This window comes from Salvelinus alpinus, chromosome 24 (assembly GCF_045679555.1).
Source record: "Salvelinus alpinus chromosome 24, SLU_Salpinus.1, whole genome shotgun sequence".
Lineage (NCBI taxonomy): Eukaryota > Metazoa > Chordata > Actinopteri > Salmoniformes > Salmonidae > Salvelinus > Salvelinus alpinus.
This window is the reverse complement of record NC_092109.1, coordinates 13,688,287-13,700,441: the sequence shown is the minus strand read 5'-3', so window position 1 is coordinate 13,700,441 and position 12,155 is coordinate 13,688,287. Positions and strand designations below refer to the sequence as shown.

Genomic DNA, 12,155 nt, shown 5'->3' with positions numbered 1-12,155 from the left:
CTGTGAAGAGGAGAGGTTGAATAAGAGAGGGTTTTGCGAATTGCACGTAGAAAACGTCATGAACTTGCTGCTGTCACGTTTTCGATACGAATTGTAGTGTGTCGAACGCTGTGCAATTAGGCTACTGTCAAAGTCGTGGTTGTGTTTGTTAATTCCACATGAATAGAGCCCCACAGTGGAGGTGTCATAATACCCACAAAACCTAGCTGTCAAACAGGAAAATGGTTCCAATCGTTTTTCTACCATAAATGTTTCCCTTTGGGAATATTAGAAACACTTAAAATAAAGGCTGTGTTTCGTGTAGGCTTACTGTGGCGTGACAATTTGATAACCATGTAAATCTCTCTGACAAGAAGACTTTTATCAATATATTTGGCTCTATTTACTCTCATATTCGCAAATGCTAATTAGCATAAAAGTAGACATCCTGCAAGACTACAAATCCCTGCAAGCTTCTGCACGTCATCTCTAGCTGATAACTTTGCTAACAGGTATTGTGTCAATTTAACATTTGCTCAAGACAGTTCACAGAATTGTACTGTTAAATACATTTTAGCCAATATATTAATCACTAAATTTAGCTAACAGACAGGTAATCCAGAGATTCTTCCCTTTGCCTCGATTCAGCAGTCTCGTCCAGATCATCATGGAATTTGTAGTTCTTTATGATTGCCACATTAGCAGCTAATTAACATTTCATTTTGGGGGGGTAAATACAGGCAAATATATTGATAAAAGTCACCTTGACCTAGACAGATGTACACGGTTATCAAAACATCACTCCAGTGTAAGCCAACACGAAGCCCTTATTTTAAGCGTTTCTATAATGCCTGATGGGAAAAATTTATGGTGGGAAAATTATTGGAACCATTTCCTTGTTTGACTGCTAGGTTTTATGGGTATTATGATACTGTGGTACTCTATTTTTGTGAACCTTATGTGGCCTTAATAACAAACTTGTATGCCATCTGTAAATACGAATAAAATGGTTAAATTACGAGCCAAGTTGGTTTAGCCATGGAAAAAGGCAGGAAACTTCCCGCTAGCCGTGATTGGCTGAGATAATGGATGGGCTGGACATGCCGAGAGATGAGTTCGGATTGATCTGCCATGTAGCAAGCTTCTGTCTATAACATGAGTTGGTCATTATGTGTAGGTAATCCTTTCTAACGCTGCTTTTTTGAAAGACATCAAGTAGTAGAACTGCAAAAGTGTTGCTTTCCACTTTCTGGAGGACCGAGTTCTGAAATCCGTGGAATGACCTGTGGAAAAACCATTGGAACCATTTCCTTGTTTGACTGCTAGGTATTATGACTCATACTTTGGTACTGTGTGCAAAGCTGTCATCAAGGCAAAGGGTAGCTAAATTGAAGAATCTCAAATATAAAATATATTTGGATTTGTTTAAATCTTTTTTGGTTACTACATGTGTTATTTCACAGTTTTGATGTCTTCACTATTATTCTACAATGTAGAAAATAGTTGTTTTTTAAAAACCTGGTGTCACGACTTCTGCCGAAGTCGATGCCTCTCTTTGTTCGGGCGGTGCTCGGCGGTCGACGTCGCCGGTCTTCTAGCCATCGCCGATCCATTTTTCATTTTCCATTTTTCTTGTCTTGTTTTCCCACACACCTGGTTCTCATTTCCCTCATTATGTGTTGTGTATTTAACCCTCTGTTTCCCCCATGTCTTTGTGTGGTATTGTTTATTCTGCTATGGAACCATGACCTGTCCACCGGACGTGCTACCTGTCCCAGACCTGCTGTTTTCAGCTCTCTAGAGACCGCAGGAGCGGTAGAGATACTCTTAATGATCGGCTATGAAAAGCCAACTGATATTTACTCCTGATTATTATTTGACCATGCTGGTCATTTATGAACATTTGAACATCTTGGCCATGTTCTGTTATAATTTCCACCCCGGCACAGCCAGAAGAGGACTGGCCACGCCTCATAGCCTGGTTCCTCTCTAGGTTTCTTCCTAGGTTTTGGCCTTTCTAGGGAGTTTTTCCTAGCCACCGTGCTTCTACACCTGCATTGCTTGCTGTTTGGGGTTTTAGGCTGGGTTTCTGTACAGCACTTCGAGATATCAGCTGATGTACGAAGGGCTATATAAAATACACTTGATTTGATTTGATTTGATGTTATGCGCACGTTAGTCTGTTGCGCTGGGTTATGTTAACCCGTATTGTTATTTCGTGTTCACTTTGCCGTGTGTTTTTGGTTCGTCTAAATAAAAGGCTCCGTTGGCTACCAAATATGTGCTCTCCTGCACCTGACTCCCTTACAGCCATTTACGCATACACGACACCTGGAATGAGTGGTTGTCCAAACTTTTGACTGGTACTGTATATCATTACTGTACGATGAAAAAGGAATGAAGGTATGACACGTTGCACAAGCCCTGCACTTTTAAATGGTTGTGTTCCAATGGGAATTTGCACATGTTTAGAGCGCCACCATTAGGTAAAAGATCTGAGAAATGTGTTTTCTTAATAAACATTTTCTCACAATAATTAGTGACATATTTTCTCAAACCTAGACTTTCAGATCTCTTATTGAGAATTGGGGGGGACCCCTAATCCCTCCCAACATTGTGGAGCTACTACTTACATCAGGGCTTACCTAACTCGGTCCTGGGGATCCCAAGGGGTGGACGTTTTTTTCCCTAGCACTATACAGCTGATTCAAATAATGAAAGGTTTATGATGAGTTCATTATTTGAATCAGCGGTGTAGTGCTAGGGAAACACTGACAGTTGTTACAGTGTAGTTAATAACAACTTGCAATACTGGCCAGAAAGAAGTGTTTCATCATATACAGTGGGGGCTTGTTTGTAGAGTACCAAGCTTAGAGACCAAATACTCAACTTTTGACTACTTTATTTATAAGGATCTTAAGTACCTATTAACTAACTATTATAAGTACAATATACACATACACACATGGCCAAAATCATTTATGATAAAAAATGGAGCAGGAGTAAAATAATTCTTATTTTGAGGTGTTACGTAATAAATTTGTTGGCTTTGGCGAGAGTTCATTCATTCTAAATGTGCCCTAATTTGATACCACTGGTTCATATTTAGCCTACAGTTGTAATTTGACCTGATTATGGTCTGGCAGCAGCTGATGCCAAGTGGCTTGATCCTGGTTAAAACCACTGTTACTCCACTGACTATCATGTTCACATATCATACATACTCAACTGGTCATCAACATAATGAAATGTTATTTCATTATCAATCAATTGATTTGGATGAATCATCTGGAAGAGGGTGTACTGCCAAAACACTGAGAGGAGACAGTGTTCTCTTCAGACTATTTATTACCCTTTGTACTTAAAGGAAAACTCCACCAATAAACTATCTTTTGGTATTTGTTTCATTAGTCCATTGCTGATATAGGCCCAAAATGTTTAGCATTTTAGCAATTAAGTTTTCAAGGTACAGTGCATTCAGAAAGTATTCAGACCCCTTGACTTTTTCCTCGTTTTGTTACGTTATAGCCTTATTAAAAAATGTATGAAATATTTTTTTCCCTCATCAATCTACACACAATACCTCATAATGACAAAGCAAAAACAGGTTTCTAGAAATGTTTGCAAATTTATTACAAATAAAAAAACGTATTTACATAAGTATTCAGACCCTTTGCTATGAGACTCGAAAATTGAGCTCAGGTGCATCCTGTTTTCATTGATCATTCTTGAGATATTTCTACAACTTGATTGGAGTCCACCATGATAAATTCAATTGATTGGACATGATTTGGAAAGGCACACACCTGTTTATATAAGGTTCGACAGTTGACAGTGCATGTCAGAGAAAAAACCAAGCCATGAGGTCAAAGGACAGGATTGTGTCGGCACATATTAACACATGTTATCACGTTCTGACCTTAGTTTCTTTTTTATGTCTCTATTTTGGTTTGGTCAGGGCGTGAGTTGGGGTGGGCATTCTATGTTTTGTTCTAGGTTTTGTATTTATGTGTTTGGCCTGGTATGGCTCCCAATCAGAGGCAGCTGTCAATCGTTGTCTCTTATTGAGAACCATATTTAGGTAGCCTGTTTCCCCACATTGTTTTCTGTTTTGTGTGTATACCTTACAGAACTGTTTCGTTTTGTTCTCTCTCTTTGTTGTTTTTGTCATTTCAGTGTTCAGTTTATTTTATAACATAAAAAAATGAACACTTACCACGCTGCACCTTGGTCCTCTTCTCCTTCTCCCGACGACATTCGTTACACATGTTAACTAACCTCCAGATGAGCTTAAACGCAAGTAAAACTAAATGCATGCTATTCAACCGATCATTGCCCGCACCTGCTCGCCCGTCCAGCATCACTACTCTGGACAGCTCTGACTTAGAATACGTGTGTGTTTCAAGAATGGCCCACCACCCAAAGGACATCCAGAGCCGACTTGACACAACTGTGGGAAGCACTGGAGTCAACATGGGCTAGCATCCCTGTGGAACGCTTTTGACACCTTGTAGAGTCTATGCCCCGATGAATTGAGGCTGTTCTGATAGCAAAAGGGGGTGCAACTCAATATTAGGAAGGTGTTCCTAATGTTTTGTTCTCTCAGTGTATATCCTTGTAGTCATATATCCCTGTCAATTATTCTTCATATATCCTTACCATGTTCTCAGAATATTTGGGTTTTGACTCTTGATTTTTAGCGGATAGCTATCTGAATGGGCTGGAGAAGACAGAAGACAGGCGTTACAAGGTGACTGGCATACCCTCACCACTATCCTCTGATGCCCTTCTTTGGAAACTGTGTTAACTAACCTCCAGATGAGCTTCAATGCCATACAACTCTCCTTCCGTTGTCTCCAACTGCTTTTAAATGCAAGTAAAACTAAATGCATGCTCTTCAACCGATCGCTGCCCGCCCGTCCAGCATCACTACTCTGGACGGTTCTGACTTAGAATATGTGGACAATTACAAATACCTAGGTGTCTGGTTAGTCTGTAAACTCTCCTTCCAGACTCACATTAAGCATCTCCAATCCAAAATTAAATCTAGAATCTGCTTCCTATTTCACAACAAAGCATCCTTCACTCATGCTGCCAAACATACCCTCGTAAAACTGACCATCCTACCGATCCTCGACTTCGGCGATGTCATTTACAAAATAGCCTCCAACACTCTACTCAATAAATTGGATGCAGTCTATCACATTGCCATCCGTTTTGTCACCAAAGCCCCATATACTACCCACCATTGCGACCTGTACGCTCCAGTTCTCTGCTGCCAATGACTGGAACGAACTGCAAAAATCACTGAAGCTGGAGACTCATATCTCCCTCACTAGCTTTAAGCACCAGCTGTCAGAGCAGCTCGCAGATCATTGCACCTGTACATAGCCCATCTGTAATATAGCCCATCCAACTACCTCATCCCCATACTGTATTTATTTATTTATCTTGCTCCTTTGCACCCCAGTATCTCTACTTGCACATTCATCTTCTGCACATCAATCACTCCAGTGTTTAATTGGTATATTGTAATTACTTTGCCACCATGGCCTATTTATTGCCTTACCTCCTTTATCTCTTACCTCATTTGCACACACTGTATATATACTTTTTTTCTACTGTATTATTGACTGTATGTTTGTTTATTCCATGTTTAACTCTGTGTTGTTGTATGTGTCGAACTGCTTTGCTTTATTCTTGGCCAGGTCGCAGTTGTAAATGAGAACTTGTTCTCAACTAGCCTACCTGGTTAAATAAAGGTGAAATAAAAAAAATGAAAAGGAAGATGGAGACGATGGAAGATGCTTTCCACAGCAGGTGTAAGGAGGCAACCTCTTGCTGTTGGTCCACTTGTACTTATAAAAAGTGCTATACCAATCATATTGATAATTGATTAATGTATTGTTTTATTAATTGATTTATTGTTTGGTTGGTTGATTATTTTTTTTAAATCTGCAATGTTGGTATGCCACTTGGCATCTACTATAACAAAGTTTGGAATTATAAGGGTGCCAAGGGGTGCAGTTCCTTCAGAAATCCAGGCACCCTAGAAAAAATTAAATAACATAGTAAGTTTATCCATCTATTTCAGGACCATCTATTTCTATCCCCACGACAAGTTTATGCTGTTGAATACCCTTGTTCTCAAGTCTCAAAAATGTATTGATAGAGTTCAGAGAGTTCTCATAGAAGTCAACATGCAGTATTTATGACCATGTGCCAGACTTCCTGAAAGTTAAATTTTTTCCCGTCTTGTTGCAGGTTTAACACAGTCATTTTGGAGCAGCTGATTGAGCTGAGGTCAAAGGTGGCACAGCTACTGGCAATGAGTACCCACGCCAAGAATGTACTTGAATACCAACATGTGGCATGCTTTCTGTATTCATGGCCTATCAATAAATCAATGTAGAACTGTATTACAAAGTATTCAGATATAAATGCAATAGATATTTAATAAATATGTAATGTCTTACCAATAGTCAGATCCGGAATATGTTTATGAGTCAGCAGCCTCTGTGCTTCAATAACTTTTCTAGCACTATAATCACAAATTGTGGAAAGAAACTTGAAAATAAAACAGCTAATTGAGGTGAGGTGGCATCCACTCCATTTTGATATAATTTCCATGTCCTCTACTTTACAGGTGAGTTCTAGGAGAAACTGAAGCCGGTGTGCTTGAAGGAAAGGAAGTACCTCCTGGCCCTGAAGAACAGGGACTGTGCCATGTGGTGAAAAGCCTTTGATGGACAAATCAATGCCTGGGACATGCCCGACTACATGAACCAGGTGGAGCAGGTGAAGTTTGCCTCGGACAAGGACAAGCTGATCAAGTACTTTCTTTCCGAGGTGGTGACAGAGGGGCTGCTCAGTATCTAACAGGACCTGCTGGGGCTCACCTTTAAGAGGGTGAACAACGCTCACGTGTGATACAACAACGTCAGCCTCTACTCCGTACTGGACTCGGCCACCGAGGAGAAGATCGGCCAGTTCTACTTGAACCTGCATCCCAGATAGTCCAGCTGAAAGGCCACGGAAGAATGAACAGCAGGACTGTATGGGGCTATAGTTGTACACTCCTGGTAGGGATGCAGAGCTAGTTGCTTCGTTGAAGCTTCCATAGCAGATATCATACTATTGTGGCTAATTATAAGGTCCAGAGCATGATTCACACCGTGCTTGATTTTGAATCGTTGATCTTGTGTCCTTTCTGCGGGCTCCAGCCGGGCTGTCGTGGGCTGATGGGAAACGTAGGCTGCCGGCAGTGGCCGTGGTGGCCAATTTAACCAAGCCTAAGAAATGCTGGCCCTCTCTGCTGCAGCACCACGAGGTGTAGAACTTCTTCCATGAGTTTGGCCACATCATGTACAAGCTCTGCTCCAGGGTAGGTTGCTCTGCTGGAGGGGTGGGGGAGGGGTAGGATATCCAGTAGCATACAGTATGAAGTCAAGCACACATCCATTTAATGGGTTGCTAACTCAAGTTTCATTGGGTGCACATTGAACACTAACCTCGACGCAATAATCACCAGCCTGGTCCTGAAAAGCTACAGTGTTTTCTAATCTCCATGAATCCCTCCCTAGATGACGTTCTCAGGGTTCAGTGGGACCCTTGGAGAGATAGACTTTGTGGAGGTGTCATTTCAGATACTGGAAAACTGGGTATGGGAGAAGGAGCCCCATCTGACAATCTGCTCAACAAACTAATTTCCTTCCGAGTCGCCAACACAGGTCAGATGTCACACATACAGTAACCTCTCCACCAATTCACCCATTCATATGTAATAAGTTAACTAAGAAATAAGCAATGCATCTATCCTATTGGATCTATCCTACTGGGTCTATTGTACTGTATATATCTACTGGATAGCATGCATGTCTGTTCCCTTCAAATCTAAAATATTTGTTAAAATACCATAAAATAACTTGACATCCAATATACTCCCACTCCTGTGTCTGTCTTGTTCAAGTCTGATGAACCAGTGTCAGGTAGTGCTTCGTAAAGTGGACCATTCTCTGCACACCAAGTCCCAAGCGGACACTGCCAAGGTGTTCGCCAAGCACTACCAAGACATCCTGGGGATCCCCGCTACTCCAGGTCTCACACCAGTGACAATATAATGCCATTTTAATTAGAATATGAATGAACAATTTAAAGCAATGTTCCTCCTGTAAGGATGTATTGTTCTCAAAGAATACAAAATTATTACTTTTCCTCCAGGCACTAATATGACAACCAGTTTCAGTCACTTGGCTGGGGGCTACGTTGGCCAGTACTATGGCTACCTGTGGAGCGAGGTCTACTCCATGGGCATCTTCGTCAGTCGTTTTAAAATAGAGAGGAATAATGAACCCTAAGGTATGGCACAGTCAATCCACTCCACTCACCATTCATCTTGAGTTACCATATTCCTTTTTTTATGCATCTATAGTTTTAAGAAGAAAGAGAATTTAAGCCTGCAAGTTCCCTTTGATTGGCAAGCATCTTTGAATGCTACCGCATGTGTAATATTATAGTGCCTTGCAAAAGTATTCACCCCCTTGTCGTTTTTCCTATTTTGTTTCATTACAGCCTGTAATTTAAATTAATTGTTATTTAGATTTCATGTAATGGACATACACAAAATAGTCCAAATTGGTGAAGTGAAATGAAAAATATTACTTGTTTCAAAGCATTCTACAAAATGTTTAACTGAAAAGTGGTGTGTGCATATGTATATGGGAGCCCTTTGCTATGAAGGCCCTAAATAAGATCTGGTGCAACCAATTATCTTCAGAAGTCACATAATTAGTTAGATTGCACACAGGTGGACTTTATTTAAGTATCACATGATCTGTCACATGATCTCAGTATATATACACCTGTCCTGAAAGGCCCCAGAGTCTGCAACATCACTAAGCAAGAGGCACCACCAAGCAAGCGGCACCATGAAGAACAAAGAGCTCTCCAAACAGGTCAAGGACAAAGTTGTGGAGAAGTACAGATCAGCGTTGGTTTATAAAAAAATATCAGAAACTTTGAACATCCCACGGAGAACCATTAAATCCATTATTACAAAATGGAAAGAATATGGCACCACAACAAACCTGCCAAGAGAGGGCTGCCCACCAAAACTCACGGACCAGGCAAGGAGGGCATTAATCAGAGAGGCAACAAAGAGACCAAAGATAACCCTGAGGAGCTGCAAAGCTCGACAGCGGAGATTGGAGTATCTGTCCATAGGACCACGTTAAGCCGTACACTCCACACAGCTGGGCTGTATGGAAGAGTGGCCAGACAAAAGCCATTGCTTAAAGAAAAAAATAAGAAAACACGTTTGGTGTTAGCCAAAAGGCATGTGGGAGACACCCCAAACATATGGAAGAAGGTACTCTGGTCAGATGAGACTAAAATGTAGCTTTTTGGCCATCAAGGAAAACGCTATGTCTGGTGCAAACCCAACACCTCTCATCACCCCGAGAACACCATCCCCACAGTGAAGCATGGTGGTGGCAGCATCATGCTGTGGGGATGTTTTTCATCGGCAGGGACTGGGAAACTGATCAGAATTGAAGGAATGATGGATGGCGCTAAATGCAGGGACATTCTTGAGGGAACCTGTTTCAGTCTTCCAGAGATTTGAGACTGGGAGGTTCACCTTCCAGCAGGACAATTACCCTAAGCATACTGCTAAAGCAACACTCAAGTGGTTTAAGGGGAAACATTTAAATGTATTGGAATGGCCTAGTCAAAGCCCAGACCTCAATCCAATTGAGAATCTGTGCTATGACTTAAAGATTGCTGTACACCAGCGGAACCCATCCAACTTGAAGGAGCTGGAGCAATTTTGCCTTGAAGAATGGGTAAAAAATCCCAGTGGCTAGATGTGCCAAGCTTATAGAGACATACCCCAAGAGACTTGCAGCTGTAATTGCTGCAAAAGGTGGCTCTACAAAGTATTGACTTTGGGGGGGAGAATAGTTATGCACGCTCAAGTTTTCTGTTTTTTTTTCTTGTTTGTTTCACAATAAATGTTGCATCTTCAAAGTGGTAGGCATATTGTGTAAATCAAATGATACAAACCCCCCAAAAATGAATTTTAATTCCAGGTTGTAAGGCAACAAAATAGGAAAGATGCCAAGGGTGTGAATACTTTCGCAAGGCACTGTACACAATTTATCATGATTTACTCTTATGTACCCACACACTCTATGTAGAGAAGAATAACTTGAATTTAAGCCTTAAGTTTCTTTTGAGTGACATGTTCTGTATGCCCATCTTATCATCAGGTGGTGACGGAGTTCAAGAGGGTGATTCTGGAGGCTGGTGGCTCTGTGAATGGAAGGGACATGCCTGGGTCGTGACCCTTGCCAGGATGCGTTCTTTCACTGCAAGGGATTGGCCAAAGCTGAGGGAACAATGAATGGTCATCACTGACTTCTCCCCCCCTCTCGCTCTCACTCCAGATGACAATATGTTTTTATTTTTATACAGTTGATGTACCTGTTGTTATTGTATTGGAGTTGCCATATTGTATTGTGTTAATTGTTTGAGCACTATAATAGTAAGGTGGGGGAGTTTTCACTCACTTGAAACGGCTTGTTTTTGTGTGAGAAATGCTGTGCTACCTTGGTATTTGATGTTATATTTTCAGTCTTACATACTGACAAAGCTTGGAACAGAAAAGGCAACTGCAAAAGTATGGTTATTTTTACTTGGTCAATATGAAAAGGTATCTCAAAAAGATGACAATACGTGTGGTTATTTTGACTTGGTCATTGTGAAAAAGGTATCTCAAAAAGATAACAATACGTGTGTTATATTTTCAGTGAAAAGTACTTTAATCATAATAACCCTTCTTACTACCACTAAGCTGTAAATTGTAAATATAATTTGTTCTTAACTGACTTGCCTAGTTAAAGGTTAAATAAAAAATAAGCTGTTTGAATTAATAAAATAACAATCCTCCTGCTTTTTGTCTTTTCACTGGTAAGACTATCGGAACAACCTCGATTAAATAAAACAGATTAACTACACGTTATGGAATAACGCGGAATGTGAAGAGACATACATTTTGTGTTGTAGATAGATTATTAGGAAGTCCGGGGGGCAGGAGGGGGTCAGGGAGAGCAGGTATCTAGATGCCTAGTGGCTATTCAGCAGCCTGATGGTCTGGGGGTAGAAGCTACTGGCCACTCTGACAGTTTTTGCCATGATGATTCTATACTGCCCACATCTGAGTGATGGAAGTGAGGAGAACAGCCCGTGGCTCAGGTGTCTGATGTCCTTGATGATCTTCTTGGCCATCCTGCGGCACTTGGTGTTGTAGGTGTCCTGGAGGGCAGGCAGTGTGCATCCAATGGTTCATTTGGCTGAACGTACCAACAGAAGAGCCTTGCGGTCAGCGGTGGTGGAGTTGCTGTACCAGGCTGTGATGCAGCCCGACAGTATGCTCTCAATGATGCTCCTGTAGAACACTGTGAGGGCCCTCGACGACAGGCAGAGTTTCTTCAGTGTCTGTGTGGTTTAACCATTTCCGCTCCTCTGAGATGTGTATGCCAAGGAACTTGAAGTTTTTGACCGTCTCCACCGGCAGTCTCGTTGATGAGGATGGGAGCATGCCCAGCCTGGATCATCCTGATGTCCACAATCAGCTCCTTTGTTTTGCTGACGTTGAGGGAGAGGTTGTTTACCTGGCACCATGCCGTCAGAGTGCCTAGGCTCTCTCGTCGTTGTTGGTAATCATGTTGTCCCTTATGAAAAAAGATTGCAGTCAGAGTACAGCTTAACGGCAGTTAGTGTGCAGTAGAGCTGAAAATACTGCGTCCAAAATAAAATAAAAATTCTGCTGTAATTTTGCAGTGTATCTGCACTTAGGGTGCAGTATTCTGCAATTACTGCATCCAAAATACCTCAGTAAACTGCAGTTACAGCACTTTTACTACAGTTTCAAAACTGCAATCTTTTTTGTAAGGGGTCAGCGAACTTGATGATGATGAAGTGGGAACTGTGTGATGCCACGCAGTCTTGGTATACAGGGAGTGGTGTAATGACATTATATGATGTACTGTTTTTTGTTATTTTTGTTATGTGCCTTAATGTGTTTGGACCCCAGGAAGATTGGCAGCAGCTAATGGGGATCCTTAATTAATACAAATACTGTTTTGTGTGTGTGTATGTGTCCACATGGGGGAGAC

The 12,155-nt window shown here is 41.3% G+C and overlaps 1 pseudogene; it reads left to right on the top strand.

Moving 5' to 3' along the window:
* Positions 1-4,245: 4,245 nt before the first annotated feature.
* LOC139551693 (neurolysin, mitochondrial-like) lies at positions 4,246-10,707 on the top strand (annotated as a pseudogene).
* Positions 10,708-12,155: the final 1,448 nt, after the last annotated feature.